Genomic DNA, 25,615 nt, shown 5'->3' on the forward strand with positions numbered 1-25,615 from the left:
GAAAAGAACACGGTTCTAAGAGATAGCAACAGAACATAACAAAATAAGATATAAACAAAATAAAACAAAGCCCTCACAACCAAGTTGGACAAGCACACCAACAGAGGGAAATGAGCCCAAGAGAAGTCACAAGAATCATGTTTATATCTCAGTAACTTCGTTAGTGTGCAAGATAATGGTTTCCATTAGGCCATATCCTTGCAGCTGCTCCCGTTACCTTTCCTGTTCCTCCTCCTCCCTCTAAGTACGCGCCACTCTGCTTCGTGCTGTAGAGAGATATGTGTGCTCACGTGCACCTTTATATCTTCCCTCAGTATCTTTCCTCTCTCTTCTTTCTCTCTGCTCCCTCTCTTTAACTGTCTTCTCCCACAGTTTCCCTCAACTTTCACATCTTATATCCTTTAGGAAATCTATCTTTCTATATAAAATATATTTTAAGTGATTAGAGATAGAAAAAGGAATAAAATTGATGTGTATTTATGTTTTATGCTTTATATATTCCATTTTATTCTTCAGAACCTTTCTATATGTATATAATAAAGTATGGCTATATATACAGTCCACCCCATTTCTCTCTTCAGCTCCTCCCATAGCCTCCTCCTGCCGTCATAACTTTGAATCTTTTACTTTTTTTTTCTTTTACTGATAACCCAGTAAGTCCAGTTAGTGCTGCCAATATGTGTGTGGATGTGGGCCCATCTCCTGGAGTCTGAGAAATCTACCAGAAGGCACACCCTTAAAGAACAATTCTCTCTTCTAAGCAGTACCAACTGCAAATAGCTCCTCAGTAAGGGGTGGGGGCTGTGATCATCTCCTCCACCTTTGCTAATGTTTTACCCAGCCTGCTGAACCTTCCATAGTACCATACTATATTGCTTTTTCTTCTGAAGCAGTATGAAATCATGTTTCTATATTTCTTCTCATTGAAACAAACCACACACATGTGTGCATGTATGTACCTGTGCATGCACACACACGTGCACACAAACACACACACACTCACACATGCAAGTGGATATGAACACACCCACAGACACACATGGACACACACATGTGCACACACACATGCACACACAAAGACACACACATGTATACACACACACCACACACACATGTATATACACACACACCATATGCACATACACATGCATACATACACATACACACAAATGCACACACACACCATGATTGCACAATACATATGTGCACACACAGATAAACACATGCACAAACAAACAGACACACATGCATACACTACACACACACACACACACACACACACACACATATTTAGGTAAACTGAATAGTAACCCACTTTACTAGATTAGAAGCTCTGAACTGCTCTCGGTCCCATATTGAACTCGAGTTGGAAGAGGCGAGTCCGGTCTCAAAATGGAGGTAAAACCGCCGCCCGGTTGCCCCCAGCCTGACTCCGGCCGTCGCCGCCGCCGCCGGGGGGAGGAGGGCCATGATCCAAAGGAACCAGAGCAGCTGAGGAAGCTATTTATTGGTGGTCTGAGCTTTGAAACCACAGATGATAGCTTAAGAGAACATTTTGAGAAATGGGGCACACTTACAGACTGTGTGGTAATGAGAGATCCCCAAACAAAACGTTCCAGAGGCTTTGGTTTTGTGACCTACTCTTGTGTTGAAGAGGTGGATGCTGCAATGTGTGCTCGGCCACACAAGGTTGATGGGCGTGTGGTGGAACCGAAGAGAGCTGTTTCTAGAGAGGATTCTGTAAAGCCTGGTGCCCATTTAACGGTGAAGAAAATTTTTGTTGGTGGTATTAAAGAGGATACGGAAGAATATAACCTGAGAGACTACTTTGAAAAGTATGGCAAGATTGAAACCATAGAGGTTATGGAAGACAGGCAGAGTGGGAAAAAGAGAGGATTTGCTTTTGTAACTTTTGATGATCATGACACAGTTGATAAAATTGTTGTTCAGAAATACCACACTATTAATGGGCATAATTGTGAAGTGAAAAAGGCCCTTTCTAAACAAGAGATGCAGTCTGCTGGATCACAGAGAGGTCGTGGAGGTGGATCTGGCAACTTTATGGGTCGTGGAGGAAACTTTGGTCGTGGAGGAAACTTTGGTGGAAGAGGTGGCTATGGTGGTGGAGGTGGTGGCAGCAGAGGTAGTTATGGAGGTGGTGATGGTGGATATAATGGATTTGGAGGTGATGGTGGCAACTATGGTGGTGGTCCTGGTTACAGCAGTAGAGGAGGTTATGGAGGTGGTGGACCAGGATATGGAAACCAGGGTGGTGGATATGGTGGTGGAGGAGGAGGCTATGATGGTTACAATGAAGGAGGAAATTTTGGTGGAGGTAACTATGGTGGTGGTGGAAACTATAATGACTTTGGAAATTATAGTGGACAGCAACAATCAAATTATGGACCCATGAAGGGGGGCAGTTTTGGTGGAAGAAGCTCAGGCAGTCCCTATGGTGGTGGCTATGGATCTGGAGGTGGAAGTGGTGGATATGGTAGCAGAAGGTTTTAAAATAAAACAGAAACGGCTACAGTTCTTAGCAGGAGAGAGAGCGAGGAGTTGTCAGGAAAGCTGCAGGTTACTTTGAGACAGTCGTCCCAAATGCATTAGAGGAACTGTAAAAATCTGCCACAGAAGGAACGATGATCCATAGTCAGAAAAGTTACTGCAGCTTAAACAGGAAACCCTTCTTGTTCAGGACTGTCATAGCCACAGTTTGCAAAAAGTGCAGCTATTGATTAATGCAATGTAGTGTCAATTAGATGTACATTCCTGAGGTCTTTTATCTGTTGTAGCTTTGTCTTTTTCTTTTTCTTTTCATTACATCAGGTATATTGCCCTGTAAATTGTGGTAGTGGTACCAGGAATAAAAAATTAAGGAATTTTTAACTTTTCAATATTTGTGTAGTTCAGTTTTTCTACATTTTAGTACAGAAACTTTAACAAAATGCAGTTTCGAAGGTGTTTCCTTGTGAGTTAACACGTGAAGAAGATCATTGTTAATTACTATTTTGTATGAATTTTGCTAAAGTTAACTGTAAAGAAACACCTACTGACTTGCAATTTAAGGGGAATCTATTCTCCCCATTTCCAAAACAATGATGAATGGGCGCTGACATGTGGAGAGAATAGATATTTGTATGTTTGCAATGTGTGTTTTAGATAATTAGAATTGGGAAATAAAAAAATAGCATATTTGTGAATTTAATAGCATTAAGATTACCTTCAAATGAAAAAGATCTCAAAAGTTGCTGTTTGGTTTTTGTGCATTTTCTTTCAAAGTGTAATCATGATTTTAGTGTATTAGATTTATTGAGTCCTAGCCATGTTAAGAACATCTCCATTCCACATTTACCTTGATCCCGTTGAAACTGCTGCCAATAGTCCGGGGTACAAAGTGTTCATACTGCTCTTTACTCACCAAGGCTGGTAGATGTATGTCATCTCCCAGTTTAACATTACTTTCCCATACAGACCCACAAAGTCTGCTGGGTTTGAGCAAACTGGTGGGTACCTGGTTTGCTTTTGCTTATAAAGGTCTCAAGGCCCATTGGTCTAGTCATTTTCCTTGGTTAAGTGTCTCACACACACAGCTTTTCAGAGCAAAGGAATAAAAGTCACTCATTGAAACCCCTGACTGGCTGGCATGCTTTCCTGTTTATCCATTTTGCTAGATGATGAAACAAAATGATAGTAAGGTGTTGTCCAAACAAAGCAGCAGAAGATGTAGCACACACGGTTGCTCAGTGCAAGCACCTCACAGCCCCAAATATCTGAACTCAAATTCGGAATGTCTTAAATAACCAAAGAAGAACACATGGTTATTCTTTGTATATATATATATATATATATATATATATATATATATATATATATATATATATATATATATATATATCTCATTTTAAAACGTCGGGTGTGACAATTTGTTTGGAGACCCTGTTTGAGAGGAGTTTCAGATAAAAGGTCATATATAAAAATTGTCTACTGTTGCGCCAGCTAGTGCTGAACAATTTCATTCAAATCCTGAGTATGTGCCCTGCTGTTACTTCCTTTGGCAGTTGACCGTTGAAATCAGATTTTTACTTGGTTTTTAAAGTATAAGCTAAACAAGCAATAAAAAAGGGGAATGGGGCGTGCTAGTATTTCAATTTGCTCTCTTGTTGCTCTACTTCTGTGCCTCTGTGCATTATTAATATTTGGATGCATGCAGTGCTAGCATGGAACTTTGGTCTTCACAATTACTGCAGTTTTTCCAGAAAACACTCACACCAATAAATGTAACAGAACATTCCATTTGTTAATGGGCATATGTGCATAAGCAGTGTAGAAAATAGGCTCATGTTAGAAACTGGCTACATCCTTCATAACTAAAAGTGTGGTTATATGAATGGACACTGTCAATGTTCATAGCTTAAACCTGGGTACCTGGTCAAAATGCTTAGGAAACATTAAAATTGAGCTAAATTGTCTCAAGTCCTTTTATTCATATAATAAAGATTGAAGGGATGGGGGGAAGGCTGACATTTTCTGGTTTTGTTTGTGAAATTGCTGGACACAACCTTGACAGTATCCTTTAATGTAATGAGGTCAATTGTATTGTTAACCATCTTTTTATGTATAATAGTGAAAAATTTACAGTAAGTTGGTGTTTACAACCTATAATCAGGTAAAATCTGTATGTGACCTGTTTATAAGTTGTACTGAGTTAGTTTTTGTGAACTGTGGAAGAGTAAGCCATGAGAGCGATTTAACCAGCTTTAAAGGACATAAGTTGTGCTTTTTAAGCACGGTGGATCAAAGGAAAACCCACTAAGACAGGACTTCAGCAGCCATTTGAGTATGGACAAGTCAGCATAAATAAAGAATGAGAAGGCAGCAGCAGCAAGAGCTTCAACAACAGAGAAGTGGAGGCATAAGATACTATGATGCTAGTGAGCAACTTCCCAAAAGCTAGTTAAAGCTGCTTATTGCAACTGAAATGTCGAAGAAAGTAGCAGGAAGGAGCTTCGCCTTTTGGAACATCAATGAGCTAGTTGCCACAGGCGCTAGGTCTAGCATTTAGACCTGCAAGGAAGGGCAATAAGCATTAGGTAAGGCTTGAATTTGAATTTTTTCACTAATTAAATGAGTGCTTTTTTTGTAAAGCAAGGTAAGAGTAATCTTTTTGATTTGCAGGTGAATGAGAACCCTACCTGCCTAACGAGGAATGTCTTTCCCACACCTTAAATACGAAGGTTTCTGGCTGGGTAAGGTTTGTAGCTCACAGTAAAAACCGATGACACTGTTGGTTTCCCACAAGTCAATGTCACAGTTGAGACACCCCTCAAGCTCAGTTTTGTTTTGGTGCCCATTGAGCAAATTCTAAGACATAGGCAGTTACATTCTGCAAAGCCATGGGTGTTTGTCATAAGCTAGATGTGCCTCTTCATGTGTACAACTCAATGTTCTAAGGTAAAGTCATCCTTCAATAAGGGAAAGTCATGTTGGCTTTTCAAAAGTAAGTTTTTCATGTATGACTTTAATAAGCTGTTCCCACCCTAAGAAGAACTAGGAACTTTCACAGTTGTCAGAATAATTGTCTTCCTTAAAGCTCTATAGCGTGTAAGTTTACTCTTGTGTGGACCAGTAGGGATAGTCAAGTGTTTAGTCTTCTCCCCTAACCCATCACAAACAGGGTCTCACTGTTGTCCTAGCCTGGAACTCAATCCACCAGCCTTCTGTGTCTCCCAAGTGCTGGAGTTAAAAGGGTGGTGCCTGTATGATAACTCAAGTTCCTTTTAAAAAAAACATCCAAAGAACAGTTGGGTTACTATTCACATAATGTTGCTGGTTGTTCATAAGGGCTATTTCTGCTGCCCTGAAAGGGCTTATTTGAAAATTGCTTAATTCAGGTTACTTCTTAATAGAACATTTTCAGGGGACAAATCTGCAAAATGTTTCCCACACAGGGAACATCCCTGCATCAACAAGTTTGCTTGGCATTTAAGTCAGGACAAAGTTCACAGAAATCATAGTTACCAATGAGGTAGCAATCGTTCAATGGTGGTTAACAGATTGGAGAAAATACATTTGCTTAGGAGGCATTTACAGTCCATTTCCTTTCTGAAATAAAGTTATTTTACTAATATGGTTCCACTGTCATTTCTGCAAAAACACTTTACAATGGTAGAAGGGTAAGCATAAAACAAAAGAGGCTGCCTCTGGTTTTGTTGGACCTGTGGGATGCTGCTCCCAGTTTACATGTCTGAAAGGTGTGTTCACATTCGTGTATAAATTAGGGGACACATGGTAAGAAAAAGTCCATCTAGTAGGGGACTACAGAGAAATGGGCTCGGTTTTTAAGGGTTCTGTTAATGTCACAATTTGAAACGCTCCTGACAATAGTTCAGTAATTGGCATGGTAGCAAGCATGCAGATGTGCAAGGTGCTGTGAGGATTGGTAGCCTGAGTATTCAGTTTTAAACTTAACATGTCTTCTAATCTTTATGACAGCAGAGGTGGTCTGTAATTCAATTGTTTTCATTTGTAGCATAATGAAATGTTACAGAAAGATGACCTTTTCATTAAAATATTTTTAGAAAAAAAAAAAAAAAAAAAAAAGAAGCTCTGAACTTCGGAGCCTCTGCACACTTGTCATGTCAGGGTAAGTTCCTGTCTCTGGGCCTTTGCATGTTCTCTTCTCTTTTCTAGGGGTGATTTGCTCTGATACCTGAATGTCTAAACCTCTCATTTCTGTGTGTTCTTTACTCAAAAATCACATTCTCTGTGTCGGAAACCCTCCAGGCTCATATCATTTTGGATTTCCTTTCCTTGAATATTTTCCCTAGCACAAAATACATGTAGCATTGTGCATTTTTTACTCATCATCATTATTATTTGTATAGATTCCAAGTTACAGTAGGACAGAGATTTTTGCCAGTTCTGTTTGCAACCCTGTACATAGTGCTTAGCATGAAGTAGGAGACCAATACATGTTTAAGGAATACCTAAATAGATAGCAGCTTTCAATAAACACAGCAGAAATGAGCCATGGTGTATAGGCATTGGATCTGAGCCTAGAACTAATGTCAAGGGAGATGAATGGGTTTCCCCCAACATACGTTTTTGAAAAGGCACTAGCAAAATTAGCTCGTATTTACCCAGATCTTTTAAGTTTATAAAAAGTCAACCAGTAGTTCACTGGCATTAGCAAGCTTATATGTAAATGTCCTCATCGAACATTTCCAATCCGCTTCTGCACATCAGAGGGCTTTCGACTCCTTACCTGCCAGAACAGTGATTATGCTTCAAAGACATCTGCTCAGCTCCTCATTGCTGGCTCCTCCTGTGGTGTATACAATCGCGTGCATTGGTACATATTTGTTTACATGGTATGGCATATGGTACTGGTCAGTTCTGGCCATAGACATGTTCTGAAGACTTTTGGTAGCACTAGGCCTTACTATGTGGTTTTTGCCATTGAAAATTAGATTTCTTTTCTAAGAACTGCGTGCTGAACACTCTGACAGGAGGAGTTTTGAACAAAGATGTTCAGATTCTCATCCTGCTGCAAAACTGTGCATTCCAAAGAGACTTAGCTAAGCACTACAGTACTGCCTCTCAAGAAAAGCAAGCTCAGATTTGGATAAATTTGGGGGAACTTGATGCTTGGGATAAAATTGGGAAAATGTCGGGTCTTATGGTAGAATTTATGAAAATACAAAGTAATATGAGTTTCAATATGCTTGAGTATAAGTATTTTCTGGGAAGTGTTACTTTTGCAAAGTTTTTCATTTTGTTTTCAAGTGAAGGAGAGAACCTACGAGCAACACAAATACTCTTATAAAAGGGCAGAGCTTTGCTTCTAGGGCAACAAGACTATTTGATAATTCTGATTATTGATTATCAATCAAATCTCTCCAGCTTTAAACAGAGTTATGGGTTTTGTTAAATAAAAGAGGAACCTGGACTTCCTTGTAAGGCGAGTCTTTATTTGAAAGGGTTATATAAGAGGGGAGGCAGATATTGCAATAGAGAAGATGCTGTGATCGCAGGACTAGGAGGGGTCTCAAGAACTGGAGAGAAGGTATTTCTAAGAGAAGTGAACCAGATACCAAAGCACTGGCTTGGGGATGTGGGATGCAGGAGAGGTGCCTAGGGTAGTAGTGGCAGTAGAGCTGAGCCCGAGTGTGAGTGACAGTCATTTTGTTTGATCAACAGGAAACAGAGATTGAGTTAATCAGCTACCAAGCAAAGACTGGCAATGGAGAGGGTCTGCATGCAGCCTTGCTGGAGCGGAAGTAAACAAGGAACAAAGGTCCTGACAGAAAGTGGCTCCTTACTGCAAGCCCAGGTACAGACCACAGAAAATAACAGGGAGGCTACTTTAATCCTTGTGTCTCCCAAGGCAGAGCTCAGGTAAGATTTGCTCACTTCAAAACCTAGGATGGATTTGGAAACACACCCTGGCCTTTTCATTTACAAAGGGATTAAAATAACAATTTGATGATATTATGGCATTTGAAATTGCTCTTCAGGATTTGTGTGTGTGTGTGTTAATGTAAATTGTTAAAAAACCAAACAGGAACATGGAAGGGAGTCTTTGGAGATAGCACAGTCAGAGATGCTGTTGGCTGCTGGTTTGTATGGTAGCTGACATGCAGGGGCACTACAAACTTAGGAAGGGCAGGAGAAAATCAATCTCTGTACGTTAATCAACAGAAATTAATATTCAGATAGTCTTTCGTAAAAGCAAGCACCCAGTTCACCTTAAGCTATTTGCTTTCCAAAAAAAACCCCGACTATTTACTGAACTTTGAAAAATTTCCTCCAAGTGAAGAACAAAGATAAGACAAGGAAGTTAACAGATACTCAAAGAATTAAGACAAAGCATCAGGTGTTTCATTTTTATATTGTGCTAAAACTAAAAGGACCAGAGAACATGTTCATGATGAATTTAGGTTTTGTTTTGTTTTGATTTGGAAACAAGTAACATTGAAGAGAGTGGCATAGAGAGAGTTGTTGGTTTGATTTCCTCTTTTAGCTGTGTATTTATATTAAAGTCTGATTCCCCTTAAAATATCTTCCCAAATGAAACCATACAATTTTATTAAAATTTCTGAAACTTTTAAATACATCAAAACCAAATAAAAGTGGACTAGGGAGGGGGAACCTTTGGAAGTGTGTGGGCAAATTCATTCCTGAGGGAACATTCCCTGAGGAAAAATAGAAACAATTTGGTCACCCAAATGTTCCTAATGTCACCTTCCTCTTCTCTTAAAGATAAGCCGATGAGACTTAAAAGAGTCAGTGTAGTCATTTTATCTTCTCTACACCAGAAACTCACGACTTATGAAGGAATAAATACTAAGTCACCAATGTTGGCGAAAAGTTGGGTACAGGGTGGAAGTGGTGCTTCTACATCTTTAGCAGGCGAGCTAGAAAACCTGAGGAAAACATGAAGTTCTTAGAAAGTTAACCGGAGAAATTTTTCCTTTGGGCGACCTCAGTGTTCAGGGAAACAATGGCCGTTGTTGGTGGCGCCAGGCTGCCAAGCATCCTGCCTTTCTTTTTCTCTTTTCCCTTTCTGCAGAGTATTGGGGTAAGGATCCTGTTCCCAGCCTCAGCTGCACAACTCAGGTCTTCCCAGGGCACGGGGCAAAGAACGGTTTCCATTGCTATTTCATCGCCAGACAGTAGATGGCGCTGGCTTTCTGTCAAAAGACTCTTCCTGCGCGGTCTCGTGCTGAACCACCTCCGACTTAGGTGCGTTTGCTTTTTATTTGTTTGTAATCACATGTTATAGGCAGCAATTTCACAGACTTATGTAAAATACCCAAACAGAGCTTCCCCAGTTTGGGTAGTTCTGTTGCAGAGGCTTCTTCTTTTTTTTCTTTTTCTCTTTCTGATTTTGATGCCATTGGCTGGGAAAGCTATTTCCCTGTCTTAAAGATTTTCCTTAAATTATGCCATCCTCTGTGAGGCATCGAGAAAGATGCTGCCTTCTGGAAAGGGATTGTAAAGAAAATGCATAAATGACAAATATCTTGTAGCTAAACTTTGGTAGTTTTTTTCAAAGAAACTTTTAAAATTGTATAACCCATTTGATTTTTATGCCTTTAAGTATCTCAATTTCCCTTTAAGCCAGAAGATATCCTTTAATCTTAAAAAAGTGAGCTAAGAATTGGCTTTCTGGAGACAGTTTGCCGTACTCTCTAATACTGTCCCAATAACCCAAAGGGACCATTATACAGCAGACATACACATTTCCATAACAAACAGAACGTATTGCCATCAGAAATGTTTGCCTGCCTTATGTAAAAATGTCAGAGGCAGGGGATGTGGAGATGGCTCAGTCAATCAAGTGCTTGCCGTACCAGCAGGTATGGCAGGAAGGTAGGTTTGATTCCCAGATCCCACGAAGAGGTGGTAAGTGCTGAGGTGTGCATCTGTGATCTCCACTTGGGAGGCAGACACTGGAGGGTAGCTCGGGCTCTCTGGCCTGACAGTCTAGTCAGACAGATAAGCTTCAAGTCCAGTGAGAGATTTGTTTCAAAAATTAAGGTGAAAAGGCAGCAAGATGGTTCAGTGGGTGAAGCACTTGCCACGCACACTTGACAGTCTAAGTTTGTTTTCCAGGTTCCCATGTAAAGGTGGAAAGAGAGAACAACTTCACTATGTTCTTTGACCTCACACACGTGCCATAGCACATGTCCTCCCCCCACCACGGGAATGACTGAGGAAAACATCTGACATTAACTTCTGACTTTCACACTCACATTCATACCCACATGTGCATACACACTTATAGACACAAACACACCATGCACACATACAGTATTACATACACATAAACAAAAATTTTCAATGATGCCCTTCTTGGGAAGTGTTTTTAAGAATTTTCATGAAAACAAATTATGGAGAATTTGAAGAAAAATTATCACTCATAAATACAGATTGTTTTTGCGGCTCCAGTGACTTATGTTTTCCAAATACAATTGCATTTATTTCACTAAATGTAGATTTTAAAATACAAGCTCTCTTTTGTAGAATGGAACAAGGATGGTATTTGACCAAATGTTATTTAAAGCCAACCCCCTAAAGGTATAATTTGGCACAAAGAGAGCTTCATTTATGGTTTCTAAATTCATAATTTACCTCGAAATCATGAATCATACAAGCTTTTCTAAGAAAAGTCTTCTATTTGAAAAACAATCAGCTAATTCTTGGTGCTGTTTTTAAAGAGAATAACCTACATGTATTTGACATATGAGTTAAGTTAAATTTTAATGAGTAATTAGAATTAAAAACACTTAATGGTTGCTGATACAGTTTCTGACCTGGTGGTCTTGAAGAAGGTATAACCTCTGGTGGCATTCACAGCAGGGAGTCAGTCCATGTCTCCATCTCATTCTCCAATTACCTGAATGTCACGGCGCCAGAGCACAGATCCCTCTGACCTGGTGATGGATCTGCGGAGCTGTCAATCCCAGATTTATTGCTTCATTTGGGAATGAACCGTTGCAGATCTTTCACGCCTGGCAGAGGCTGTTCATCGGAGGTAAAATAGAGGCCTACACCTCAAACACCTGTAAGTATGAGGTTGTTCAAGTTCTTTTTATTCTGAATAAGGTTCAAACTTCAAAATGACAACACTAATTTATGTATTTTATCCTAACACTGTATTTTGCTGTCAGGCAACAACCATAGACTTCAAACTTACTGTAGTGAGAAATCGTGTTCATGAGCCAGAATACACAAAGCAGCAGCTACAGTATCCTGCAGCACGTTAGAAGGAGCATCACAAACACACTACCAAATTATTAATTTTGTAGAAGGAAGGCTTTGCAGCAAGTCTTCCTGCAGAACCAGTACAGTACTGCATGCCTTGAACATTGCCCCAACAAGCACACACGGCTGTTGCTCTGTATGTCCAAGACATCGTGACTCTTGCTAATCCATGCTTCAACTGTTTTGTAACTCAGACCTCCATAAGGAAGAACTCAGAACAATTCCTTGGAGCCAGATTCTGTTTTTTTTTTTTTTTTTTTCTACCAAGGAACAAGGCAGAGAAATGCAGTGTTTTACATAATGTTTTCCACTTCTTCTGCTCCTCCTTCTCCATGCTGCTCATAAGCAATCATTCTTAGACAGAGTGGCTTGGCTCAGATGCTCTGTCTCCATTCCCAACCTTCCAGACATATACTATCACCCTTTCTCTAAAATCTCTTCATCTCTGTGTTTTCCATAAAAGTGGTCATTCGAACTCTGTCCTTTCTATTTTTAAGCTATAGATACTAAATTCCTCTTCTAACATGTTTTCTTTTCTATCACTAAAATAAATGCTATGTTTTTTCCATGGAAAAACCTCTCTCTCTCTCTCTCTCTCTCTCTTTCTCTCTCTCTCTCTCTCTTTCTCCATCCATCATCATCTGCCTGTCCATCATCTGTCCATCCATCCATCTGTGTCTGTCTGACTGTCTATGAATGGATGATATAAGCATAGAAGGGTGGCTATGCTATGTGAGTAAGGAGCCAGCGTATGATGGAAGGCAGGCAGAGGAGGACGGACTAGGGCAACAAATATGACAAATGTACTATGTGCATAAACATGCCCAAGTGAGATCTGTGTAGGTGGAAAGTCAGAAAAGTGTTCCCGAGTGTAGGAGCCTGAGCTAGATCCCTAGCATTCATGGAAAGTGTGGTGACATGTGACATGTGCGTGTAACCCCAGAGCTGAGGGGGAGACAGGGGGATCCCAGGGTCTGGAGGGGTGCTGCTGAGAAGCCAGGGGAGCCGAATCAGTAAGTTCTGGATTCAGTGAGAGAGCCTGCCACAAGGAAGAGGTGAAGAGCAGGCAGGAAAGACTTCTGATAGTGACTCGTGGTCTCCTCCACAGGCGCACACTCGTGTATGCACTCACACACAAGACATGTGCATACAGAAAAAAAGTGACATAATGAAACATTCTTTTGCATGCTAACTAAAATGTGAACTAAAGCATTATAAAATAAACAGTAGCAGCAACTACAAAACCCAAGCCAAACTGACTAAATAACAAAAAATGCTCTCTTATATTAGATGTGACAGATCAACTCCAGTCTATCTACAGGTCAGTTTAGCATTGGCTTGTCCAGAACAACAGATTTCAGACCCTATTGGCACAAAGAGTAAATGGATGCTGTTCACAGGTTTTAGAAGCGCAGCCCCAGCCAGGGTGATGCCTATCACAGAGTAGCTTTACTGAGCAGATACCTCTTTGCTCTCCCTGCCTCTTCCCATGGTCATTCAGCTGATTTACTTCTCTTCAAACCATCCTCACCACAGACTCACCTCCAAACTCAATACGTCCTCTGCTTCAATGGCAGATCCCAAATGTCTGTCTTCTCAAAGCAACCACTTGGCCATTTCTCTGTTAGAAACTGTCAGTTCACCTCCTTACCTTCTGAGTACTTTCAGTACTGACCCCTCTGATACACATCCTGTGGCTTTCCTCATGTTCTTGCCTTGACCTCATGGGACCAAATGCTGTGTCTCCAAGAGTTTCAAACTCCCTCAGGTTGAGGAAGGCATTGGTCATCTCGTACCAATCACCTCCCATGTTTGTACTGTCGCCCTTGATGTATTTGGCATCAATCCAGGTTTGAGATCATCGCTACACGCATGAGACTACAGCCCGTGTTCAATTGGCTACTTCCTTCTGTACAGAGAAAGATGTATTTGATTTGAGCATTGCTTCCTCTTCTTGCCTTTTCTTTACTGATGTTGTAATTTATGTGTCAGGAGATGCACTTGTATAAGTGTACACACCAATGCCATTCAGTGTATCTAGTGAGCTGTGTAATGTTTCCTAAAATCTAGATTTAGAATATTTCTTCTCTTCCCCAAAGCATACTTGCACCCGTTTTAATTACTTTTCTATTGGCTGACAGTTAACACATCAACGTTTTAAAGCAGCAAATGCCTTAGAACATCTTCATCCAATATTAGGACTATTTAATTTTCTCTCTCTCTCTCTCTCTCTCTCTCTCTCTCTCTCTCTCTCTCTCTCTCTCCCTTCCCCCTCCCCCCCATGAGGACTATTTAATTTTTTTGAAATGCGGTTTTGTTATGTAGCTAAGGCTGGCCTCAAACTCTTGATTTCCTTGCCTCTAACGGGATTATGGGGGTATGTCATCATACCCAGCCAATAGCATGACTCCTGATGTTGTAGATTGTTGTGTCAACCAATTTTTGATGGATATTTTAATCCCTTATAAATTTCCTCAGAACTCATTAATAGCTAAAGCTACCTTAAAAATTTAATGGTAAAGCTTCTTTATAGAACAATGTTTGTTTCTCATGTAATTGCAGACCCTATGTTTTTGTTGTTGACAAGAAACTTTTCAGTAGGACAAGAACTTCTGTCATCATGAATGACCAAACAGATAACTCCATTCAGTATTTATCACCCTACTAAAACAATACTTTGATGAAAGACATTTGCCATTTAATGCAAGATTCTCAAATATTTTTGTGGCTATTTTCTTACATCTTTGTGGACTGATTTATGAATTGGTAGGAAGGGAACAAAGCACTTGGAATGAGCATCACCTCCGTGTCTGGCTATGGGGCTATCTCCAAGATGCAGTTTCCTTTATCATATGAAACATTTTATTGCTCAGGTGACCCTGGTTTGGCAACTAAAGGACAAGGATTTGTAGATGGCAAACCAGGAAGGCCATGCTTCTCAGCACACTAGACAAGCCTGCCGCCTCCTGCACTCTGCTCAGCCCCGACTCACTTCTTATCAGGCTTCCCACACATTTGATGTTCTAATGACACTGCCTGACTGGATTATTCTCCCCAAGCTGTTTGGTTTTCTTTCAGTGCATAATTTTTCTTTGCGTGCATAGTTTTGACAATTTATTTTCCCCTCGCAAGGCTTAGGTATCTTTCTCAGAAAGCTTTTCCTTGAGCGCTGCTTAGCTGAAGGGTGCTTCCCCTTTTGTGCTCCTGTATGAGTACACACACACACACACACACACACACACACACACACCTTTACTACTATTGCTCTCCCTATAAAGTTACCAGCATTCAGTCCCTAGGGGTCCACTCTCTTCATTTACTTCCAACGTGCCAGCCTCGTTAATGAATTTGGGTGGACACTATCCTTTGGTGAAAATGCATTGAGAGTAGTGATAATGCCTGGATCATCTCTGAATTCTCAGAGTCTTGTAGATAGGATATTTTAAAATAAATTTATCTTTTATTTTATATGCATGAATATTTAACCTGCACATATATACCTGTACTACATGCATACATGGTTCCTGCAGAAGTCAGAAGAGTCCATCAGATCTTCTAAAAATGGAGTTGCAGATGAAGTGCGCCATCGTGCGGTTGCTGGGAATCAAACTCTTAGCTGCAGAATCTTCTCTCTAGTCCTTGTAGCAGATGTTTTCTACGGGGTTTCTGATATCCTCAGCTGAACTTGGCTGAATCAGTGTCATTCCTTGGTTTCTTGAATAATATCTGGATTTTTCTTTGTCTCTTTGTGTGTATTTCTGCTAAACTTTTGATCCTCTCATCTCAATTTTATCACTCTCAATGATAATCAATGCCTTTCTAGCCCTATTAGACTGAGTTCCCACTATAGTGGGAATGATTTAAATGTCTATAATACTGAGTTCCTCTTATAGCAGGGATGATAGCACATGATGTCAGCTGATTGCAAATGGCTGCCTATTGCAAATGGCTGTTTTGGTTGTATTTTGAAGTGATTTTTTGGGGGGAAAATTGACCATGAAGTGAATAAGTAATGAACAGAGGACTTCAACTGGTAAATGGTCGAGATCAACTCACTATTTGGTTCAACAAGTGGTGAATATTTTACTGAATTCAGAGTCTGATGAGGGAGAATTTAATAAGGATTACCTTTCTCTTTATGATTCAATTGTCAATTACATTGATGAAGCATTGAGTGAAAGTGAAAGTGGTGATTCTAAAAGTGAATGACAGAGTGTTGGAAGAGGGGCGGGCTCATACCCCTCAACCAAGTGGTTGGAGAGATGCTGGTGTGTTTGATGAGGGTTGGGCTAGGAACTTTGTGGCACCAAATGTGGATCTAAGCTTCAGTGGGGATGATAAAGGACCAGTAAACATTCCAGGTCGTATCATTGAAGAAAGCAGGAGCATGTATTTTCTCTCCCTGTTTATTAGGGACATCTTCTGGCAGAATATGACAGAAAAGACAAATTTACATGCCCATCAAATGCATGCAGAAAAGCCACTACTATTATTCCAAGAACATCATGGATGCTTCTGTTGATGAAATGGAAGCTTTTACTGGGCTCAGGATATACACGGCATACTTGTACCAAGGTCAAGTGAAGGAGCTGGCTTCCTTGCATGTGCTTCATGAGCAGGATGTGGACATTGATAAAACAGACACAAACACGGAATGTTGGTGTTAGAAGCTAGGTGGGCCTGTTTTCTACAATCTCTTTAAGTTTCATCTAAATCTAACCACTGTTACACATATTATGAACAGTTTTCTAAAGTATCAACATTTTTCAAAATTTGGCTCAGGAGGCCAGACAGGGGTCTTAATTATGCTCAAGGGCTCAGGTCTGGTAGAAAATGCAATTTCACAACATGTTACAGAAATGAGTCAGGTCTGATTTTGAGATTAAAAAAAAAAACAGTAGGTTGGGTTGGATTAAATATGTGGGAAGACAGAAGAGAAAGAAAGTGCCTGAGTCATAAGTGTGAAGAGTTGAGTTTGGATCTCTTGCACTTGCAGAAAGAACAGGGTGTAGTGTCAAGCATGTGTAATTCCAGTGGAGAGATGGAGGCAGGACAGTCCTGGAGGCTGATCAGCCAGTCTAGTCAATTGCTGATCTCCATATGCAGCAAGAGACCCTATCACAGAAAATAAACTGGAAAGTGATAGAGGAAGACACTTGCTATCTACCTCTGGCCTCCACACACACAGGGACACATGTACCTACACACACATATATCCTTTATCTCTCCTGGATGTCCTGCCTCTATTTCCTGCCTAAGTCATAGGTCATAGGCTTTGTAATTGACAGGCGATGCATCCATACAATACATAAGATTTTCTCTTTACAGTAAAATCAAGCTAAATGGATTTTCTTGAAAAGTCGTTCCTGGGATATGTAATTTAAGGCCTTAAAATAGTTTGAAATGAATAGTTTCTCCAAGATGCTCTAGCACCTGCACAGAAAAACTATCCACTGAGCAACATCAGCGCTGCTGCATTTATTTCTTAATTTGCTTTATTTCTTTGACAGTCTATACATATGTTTTCTTAACTTCAATTTCTTGTGAACTATAATTTCTCTGTTTTTCACTTTTAAATTTCTTTCTAGGAAGAAAAAAATTCTTAGAGACTGGGGAAGTTTTCCTCTACACATAGCTTCCTGGTTCATATGGTGCACAATAATGCGAAATATTTTCTGTTGGGGCATAGGTACACTCCCTTCGCAGAAACTCATATTTCTTCCCAGAATCCTTTTCATAGTCTTAGGATCCTGTCTTCTTTCTCCAGCAAACCCATATAGATAGAGCCAGTTGGGACGATGGTACCTGAACACAGGTAACCAGCGACGTGGCAGAATAAAGGCTAGAATAAATGGAACATTTTAAGTTATATTTAGTCAGAGAAGAGCCTAGCTATATGGCCAAGGTATTTGTAAATGGATTTTGACTCTGCGTCTTATTTCTGGAAGCATGGGTTTGGAAAGAAAAACCAGGACCTAACTTCTACATTTTACCTTTAATATTTAAAAGACTTGCAGTCATCATTCTCTTGCATTTTTATTTCAGGCCCTTTGCCCATTTTCAGTTGCTAATAGCACAATACCACAGACTGGGTAAAAGAACTAGAAGTTTACTTTAGCTCATGAGCCTGGTCCAGGATTGATGTCTGATGATAGGCTTTTTGCTAGCAGAGTCTTCAGATAGTTGATCATCACATGGCAAGAGACGTGTGTGTGTGTGTGTGTGTGTGTGTACTGCATATCAATTTTCTCTTTATAAAGCCACCAGTAGTCAATTATGATGCTTTGTTCTTATGAACTAATCTAATCCTAAGTACATTCTAAGCAGAAAAGTTGATTTATGTTCCTAACCTCTTAGTGTCTCAAACTGGGATTACTCTTTTTTTTTAAAAATATATTTTTATTAGATATTTTCTTTATATACAATTCAAATTTCAAATGCTATCCTGAAAGTTTCCTATACCCTCCCCCTGCCCTGCTCCCCTACCCACTCACTCCCACTTCTTGGCCCTCTAGACCAAGAGGCCTTTTTTCCCAGTGATGGCCGACTAGTCCATCTTCTGCTACATATACATATGCAACTAGAGACACGAGCTCTGGGGGGTACTGGTTAGTTCATATTGTTGTTCCACCTACAGGGCTGCAGACCCCTTCAGCTTCTTGGGTGCTTTCTCTAGCTTCTCCATTGGGGGCCCTGTGTTCCATCTTATAGATGACTGTGAGCATCCACTTCTGTATTCGCCAGGCACTGGCATAGCCTCATACGAGACAGCTATAAGAGAGTCACTTCAGCAAAATCTTGCTGGCATATGCAATAGTGTCTGCGTTTGGTGGCTGATTATGGGATGGATCCCTGGGTGGGGTAGTCTCTGGATAGTCCATCCTTTCATCTTAGCTCCAAACATTGTCTTTGTAACTCCTTTCATGGGTATTTTGCTCCCTATTCTAAGGAGGAACGAAGTATCCACCCATTGATCTTCCCTCTTCTTGATTTTCTTGTGCTTTGCAAATTGTATCTTGGGTGTTCTATGTTTTTGGGCTAATATCCACTTATCAGTGAGTGCATATCTAATGACTTCTTTTGTGAGTGGGTTACCTCACTAAGGATGATATCCTCCAGATACATCCACTTGTCCAGGACTTTCATGAATCCATTGTTTTTAATAGCTGAGTAGTACTCCATTGTGTAAATGTACCACATTATCTGTATCCATTCCTCTGTAGAGGGACATCTGGGTTCTTTCCAGCTTCTGGCTACTATAAATAAGGCTGCTATGAACATAGTGGAGCGTGTGTTCTTATTGCCAGTTGGAACTTCTGGGTATATGCCCAGGAGAGGTATTGCTGGATCTTCCAGTAGTATTATGTCCAATTTTCTGAGGAACCTCCAGACTGACTTCCAGAGTGGTTGTACAAGCTTGCAATCCCACCAGCAATGGAGGAGTGTTCCTCTTTCTCCACATCCTCGCCAGCATCTGTTGTCACCTGAATTTTTGATCTTAGCCATTCTGATTGCTATCACCTGAATTTTTGATCTTAGCCATTCTGACTGGTGTGAGGTGGAATCTCAAGGTTGTTTTGATTTGTATTTTCCTGATGATTAAGGATGTTGAACATTTCTTCCAGGTGCTTCTCAGTCATTCGGTATTCCTCAGTTGAGAATTCTTTGTTTAGCTCTATACCCCCCCCCCTTTTTTTTGAGACAGGGTTTCTCTGTATAGCCTTGGCTGTCCTGGAACTCACTTTTTAGACCAGACTGGCCTCGAACGCAGAAATCTGCCTTCCTCTGCCTCCCGAGAGCTGGGATTAAAGGCATGTGCCACCACGCCTGGCTTGTACCCCATTTTTTAATAGGGTTATTTGAATTTCTGGAGTTCAGCTTCTTGAGCTCTTTGTATGTATTGGTTATTAGTCCCCTATCAGATTTAGGATTGGTAAAAATCCTTTCCCAATCTGTTGGTGGCCTTTTTGCCTTATTGACAGTGTCTTTTGCCTTACAGAAGCTTTGCAATTTTATGAGGTCCCATTTGTCAATTCTTGATCCTACAGCACAAGCCATTGCTGTTCTGTTTAGGAATTTTTCCCCTGTGCCCATATCTTTGAGGCTTTCCCCCACTTTCTCCTATATTAATTTCAGTGTCTCTGGTTTTATGTGGAGGTCTTTGATCCACTTAGACTTGAGCTTTGTGCAAGAAGATAAGAATGGTTCAATGCGCATTCTTTTACATGATAACCGCCAGTGTGCCAGCACCATTTGTTGAAAATGCTGTCTGTTTTCCACTGGATGGTTTTAGCTCCCTTGTCAAAGATCAAGTGACCATAGGTGTGTGGATTCATTTCTGGGTCTTCAATTCTATTCCATTGGTCTACTTGTCTGTTGCTATACCAGTACCATGCAGTTTTTATCATAATTGCTCTGTAGTACAGCATAATGTCAGGCATGGTGATTCCACCAGAGGTTCTTCTATTGTTGAGAATAGTTTTTGCTATCCTAGTTTTTGTTTTTGTTTTATTATTCCAGATGAATTTGCCAACTGCCCTTTCTATCTCAGTGAAGAATTGAGTTGGAATTTTGATGGGGATTGCCTTGAATCTGTAGATTGCTTTCAGCAGGATAGCCATTTCAACTATTTTAATCTTGGCAAACCATGAGCATGGGAGATCTTTCCAACTTCTGAGATCTTCTTTAATTTCTTTCTTCAGAGACTTGAAGTTCTTATCATACATATCTTTCACTTCCTTAGTTAGAGTCACATCAAGGTATTTTATATTATTTGTGACTATTATGAAGGGTGTTGTTTTCCTAATTTCTTTCTCCGTCTGTTTATCCTTTGTGTAGAGAAAGGTCATTGATTTGTTTGAGTTAATTTTATATCCAGCTTCTGTACTGAAGCTGTTTATCAGGTTTAGGAGTTCTCTGGTGGAATTTTTAGGGTCACTTATATGTACTATCATATCATCTGCAAATAGTGATATTTTGACTTCTTCCTTTCCAATTTGTATCCCCTTGATGTCCGTTTGTTGTTTAATTGCTCTGGCTAGAACTTCAAGAATTATATTGAATAGGTAGGGAGAAAGTGGGCAGCCTTGTCTAGTCCCTGAATTTAGTGGGATTGCTTCGAGTTTCTTTCCATTTAGTTTGATATTGGCTACTGGTTTGCTGTAGATTGCTTTTATTATGTTTAGGTATGATTCGATATTAGAATGGCTACTCCAGCTTGTTCCTTCAGATTGTTTGCTTGAAAAATTGTTTTTCAGCCTTTTATTCTGAGGTAGTTTCTGTCCTGTGGAGAGCCGTGAGCAATTGCCATCATGAGCCTCCGCTGTGCCTAACTGTTAAACAAGTAATGTGCGCAGGTGCAAAAGTAAATTCGTGCCAAGTCACTGCCCATCCTGGGGAGTGGTGATGAGGCTCTGGGAGAGCAGCCAATCAGGTGTGGACATGCCACACTAAGGTGTATATAAGCAGCGCCTTTTTGGTGCTTGGGGTCTCCTCTTCATGTTGAAACTGGTGTAATAAAGTTGCTGCAGAAGGATCCAGTTTCTCACGCCTGTGTTCTTGCTGGCGAGACAATAGCGAGTGTGAGACTGTCCTTTTCCCTGAGGTGGGTTTCCTGCAAGCAGCAAAATGTTGGGTCCTGTTCATGTAGCCAGTCTATTAGTCTATGTCTTTTTATTGGGGGAATTGAGTTCATTGATGTTAAGAGAAATTAAAGAAACAATTGTTGCTTCCTGTTATTTTTGTTGTTAAAGTTGGGATTCTGTTCTTGCGGCTGTCTTTCTTTAGGTTTCTTGCTTTTTCTAGGGTGTAGTTTCCATCCTTCTCTTGGTGTTTTCCCTTTATTATTCTTTGAAGGGCTGGATTTGTGGAAAGATATTGTGTGAATTTGTTTTTATCATGGAATACTTTGGTTTCTCCATCTATGATAATTGAGAGTTTTGCTGGGTATAGTAGCCTGGGCTGGCATTTGTGTTCTCTTAGGGCCTGCAGAACATCTGTCCAGGATCTTCTGGCTTTCATAGTCTCTTGAGAAGTCTGGTGTAATTCTAACTGGCCTGAATTTATATGTTACTTGAATTTTCTTGTATAATTTTGGTGAAGATATTTGCTGGCCCTTTAATTTGAAAATATTCATTCTCATCTACTCCTATTATCCATATGCTTGGTCTTCTCATTGTGCCCTGAATTTCCTGGATGTTTTCAGTTAGGATCTTTTTGCATTTTGCATTTTCTTTGATTGTTGTGCCCATTTTCTCTATGGAGTCTTCTGTACCTGAGATTCTCGCTTCCGTCTCTTGTATTCTGTTGCTGATGCTCCCATCTATGTTTCTAAATTTCTTTTCTAGGGTTTCTATCTCCAGCGTTGTCTCATTTTGGGTTTTCTTTATTGTTTCTACTTCCATTTTTAGGTCTTGGATGGTTTTGTTCTATTCCATCACCTGTTTGGTTGTGTTTTCCTATATTTCTTTAAGGACTTCTACCTCTATAGCAGTGTTCTCCTCTATTTCTTTAAGTGAGTTATTAAAGCCCTTCTTGATGTCCTCTACCAGCATCAAGAGATATGATTTTAAATCAGAGTCTTGCTTTTCAGGTGTGTTGGGGTATCCAGGACTGGATGAGGCGGGAGTGCTGCTTTCTGATGATGGTGAGTGGTCTTAGTTTCTGTTAGTAAGATTCTTATGTTTGCCTTTCACCATCTGGTAATCTCTAGAGTTAGTTGTTCTAGTTGTCTCTGGTTGGAGCTTGTGCCTCCTTTGATTCTGTTAGCTTCTGTCAGCAGACCTGGGAGTCTAGCTCTCTCCTGAGTCTCAGTTGTCAGATTACTCTCTGCAAGCAAGCTCTCCTCATGCAGGGAAGGTGCATAGATATCTGGTGTTCAGACCTGCCTCCTGGCTGAAGATGAAGGCCTGAAACAGGGCCTGTCCCAGAAGATGTGTTGCCTCTGCAGTCTGCATGCTCACCTGCACAGACTGGTCTCCAAGGGAAGCAGGACACAAGATGGCTCTCTCACCTGCTCTGGTGGTTAGAGCCTTCTTGGGCAGACACCTCTCCTCTGGCAGGGAAGATGCCTGGATGTCTGGAGCCCAAAACAGGGTCTGTCCTAGTAGCTGTGTTGCTTCTGTAGTCTGCACTCTCACCTGCACAGACTAGTCTCTGAGGGATCTGGGACCCAAGATGGCTCCCTTACCTGCTCTGCTCTTCTGGCAGGGAAGGCGCCCCGATGTCTGGAGCCCAACACAGGGTCTGTCCCAGAAGCTGTGTTGCTTCTGCAGTCCGCTCGCTCACCCTTCGCAGTCCGTGAGCTGACCTGTGCAGACTGGTCTCTCAGGATTAATCTTAAACATGGTTTTCTAAGTGTTCAAGTTATATCACGTCCTGTTTTTATCAACATTTAATGAATTTTTGAGAGTAGGATTAAATCAGGTTCTTGATGTTGCTTCCAGCACTTTGAGGCACCAAGTAAGGCTGGGACTGATGACTGGAGCCTGCTGTGTCAAGTAACAGCTGCTGTTGGGTCTGTTGGTTTTAGAGGCTATTGCCAGCAGCAGGGCTCACTCCTGAGGTACCTGAGAAAATCTTGCCACTCACCTGCTGTGAACATTACCACAGCTATCATGTCTCCAAAGTGGGCAGCCCACAACCACTTCTTTGTGCACTGGACCCATATGGTCTGCTAGATTGTCCATGACTCCTTGGGGCCACTAGACACAGTGGGTGCTTTTGATCTCTATGATGGTTAATACTGACTGTTGGCTTGCGAGTGGCTAGATTAGTGAAGCATACCTTTGGTTATGTCTGAGACCATCTCCCGAGACAATTAGATCACAAGAGTTCTGATGTAATCCTTCCTTTGATGGATCATGGTATGATGCATAGGGAAGAATTAAAGGTAGAAGGTGGAACTGAGCTGGAGAAAGGAGGTTACTAGGGGGCTGTATCGTGTCTTGGTATCTTTTTGTATGATATTTTCCTGCTTTTTGTCTGATAGGATGTAAAGAATTCTTTTTGTCATGTGTGCTGAGTGCTGTGGTGTCCTGCTTAAGCATATGGACTGAATCCTTGGAACTCATGAGCCTAAGCTGTGTATGTGAGGCAGTTGGGTCATTGCCATGAAAGTAACTAAGGTAGCTTACAGTGGAACACATTGTACCACACCCACTAACTATAGCCAAACAAGCTATAGTCCTTATGTATAGTGCATATATGTATAGGGAGAACTATAGTATAGATCTCAATTGGACCCAAAGATAGACTTGCATATCAAATTAACTCCCAAGGCACATCCTCAGAGGAAAACCTTTTCCTGTAGAAGCTGGATTACAAAAGTGGCATAGATAACTGACCCATCATGTGCATGAGTTATGATGCATTATAGAATATATAGAATAATGTACCATTAGAAATATGAAAGTAATGAGGCTGTCTGATGCCTTCAAATGAGAATAATAGATCCTAAATAAAAAGGTATTGATGAATTGCTTGATAAGATGTAAAAGAATAATTATAAAATAGCTCATAGATTTAAAGAGAAGAGAGATGATTATACAAAATTAGGGAAACAGTGGATGGTACGAATGAGAAATTGAGCAAAGCAATGGTGATCTTGAAAAAGAACCATAGAAACCTTGGATATCGGTTTGATAGACCAAAACTGAAAAGTTCAAAGCCTCCGTGGCAAACTGTTGAGCAGATATGAGTCTGTGCCCAGCATATCCTCTTGGGAGATGGAATGTGGAGCCAGAGGAGTCCCTAGAAGCTCAAAGTCCAGCTAGCCTAGCATGTACAGCAATGCTAAACAAGAGATCTTGTATGAAATAAAGCATAAGGCAAGGACTGACACCTGAGGCTGACCTCTGACCTCTACACACATGGCTAGATATGAGTAACACACACACACACATACACACACACACACACACACACACACACACTCCAAAGAGAAAGATTTAAAAACTCTAAGAGCAAACTCCCAAGTCACATTTGAGGTCTCTCCTTATTAGACTGAGCAGAGTGTTAGCTATATTAATCAGCATTCCATCACTGTGATAAAATGCCTGAGGTGAACAACTCATAAAGAGGAGAGGATTGTTTGACTCACTGTTTCAGAGATTTAGTCCATGAGTACTTGGTTCTCTTCCTCTTGATCTGGGGTGAGGGACCCCATCAGGGAACTCATGTAAAGCAAAGTAGCTGACATCATGGCAGTTAGGAAGCATTTGGGGAAGGGATAGAATAAAGAGTATTCAGAACAAATTTAGCAAAATGACAGAAACCTTTATACCAATAATAACCTTGAATATAAATCCATTAAACCCCAAATTAAAAGATATGGATACATTAAATGGATGTAAAACAAAGAGGGAGAAATATGCTACCCATAGGAAATTCTGTAGGTTTCCTGTATAGTAGAGATCCCCATGTCTCTACTATAGACACACACAGATTGAAACTGACAGAAGGAAAAGTGATCTACCATACAAACAGGAACTGAATGTGAACCAAAAAGCTAGTCCTGGATCACAAGAAGTAGCCTTAAAGCGAGAAAGAAAAGCCATACAGAGAGATAAAAAAGGCCACAATACAGGATTAGTAAAATAAGATGTAGGATTGTAAATCCGTCTACATCTAATGCCATAATGCCCAGTTTTATAAAGCAAGCCTTAGACTTAAAGTTGGGTGGTAGACTCTATCTAGTAGAATAGCAGCAGGAGACATAAAGGGATGAATCATCTAGAGAACAGATCAGCAATAGACACTGGGAATTAAACTATACTGTAGGCAATAATCTATAGATTTTGATATATTCTATAGATATAGAATGCATATTTATTACATTAGCACA

The 25,615-nt window shown here is 40.5% G+C and overlaps 1 pseudogene; it reads left to right on the plus strand.

Moving 5' to 3' along the window:
• Window positions 1,332-6,584, plus strand: Gm11847 (predicted gene 11847; annotated as a pseudogene).

The sequence above is a fragment of the Mus musculus genome, chromosome 4 (assembly GCF_000001635.26).
Source record: "Mus musculus strain C57BL/6J chromosome 4, GRCm38.p6 C57BL/6J".
In the NCBI taxonomy this organism is placed as follows: Eukaryota; Metazoa; Chordata; class Mammalia; order Rodentia; family Muridae; genus Mus; species Mus musculus.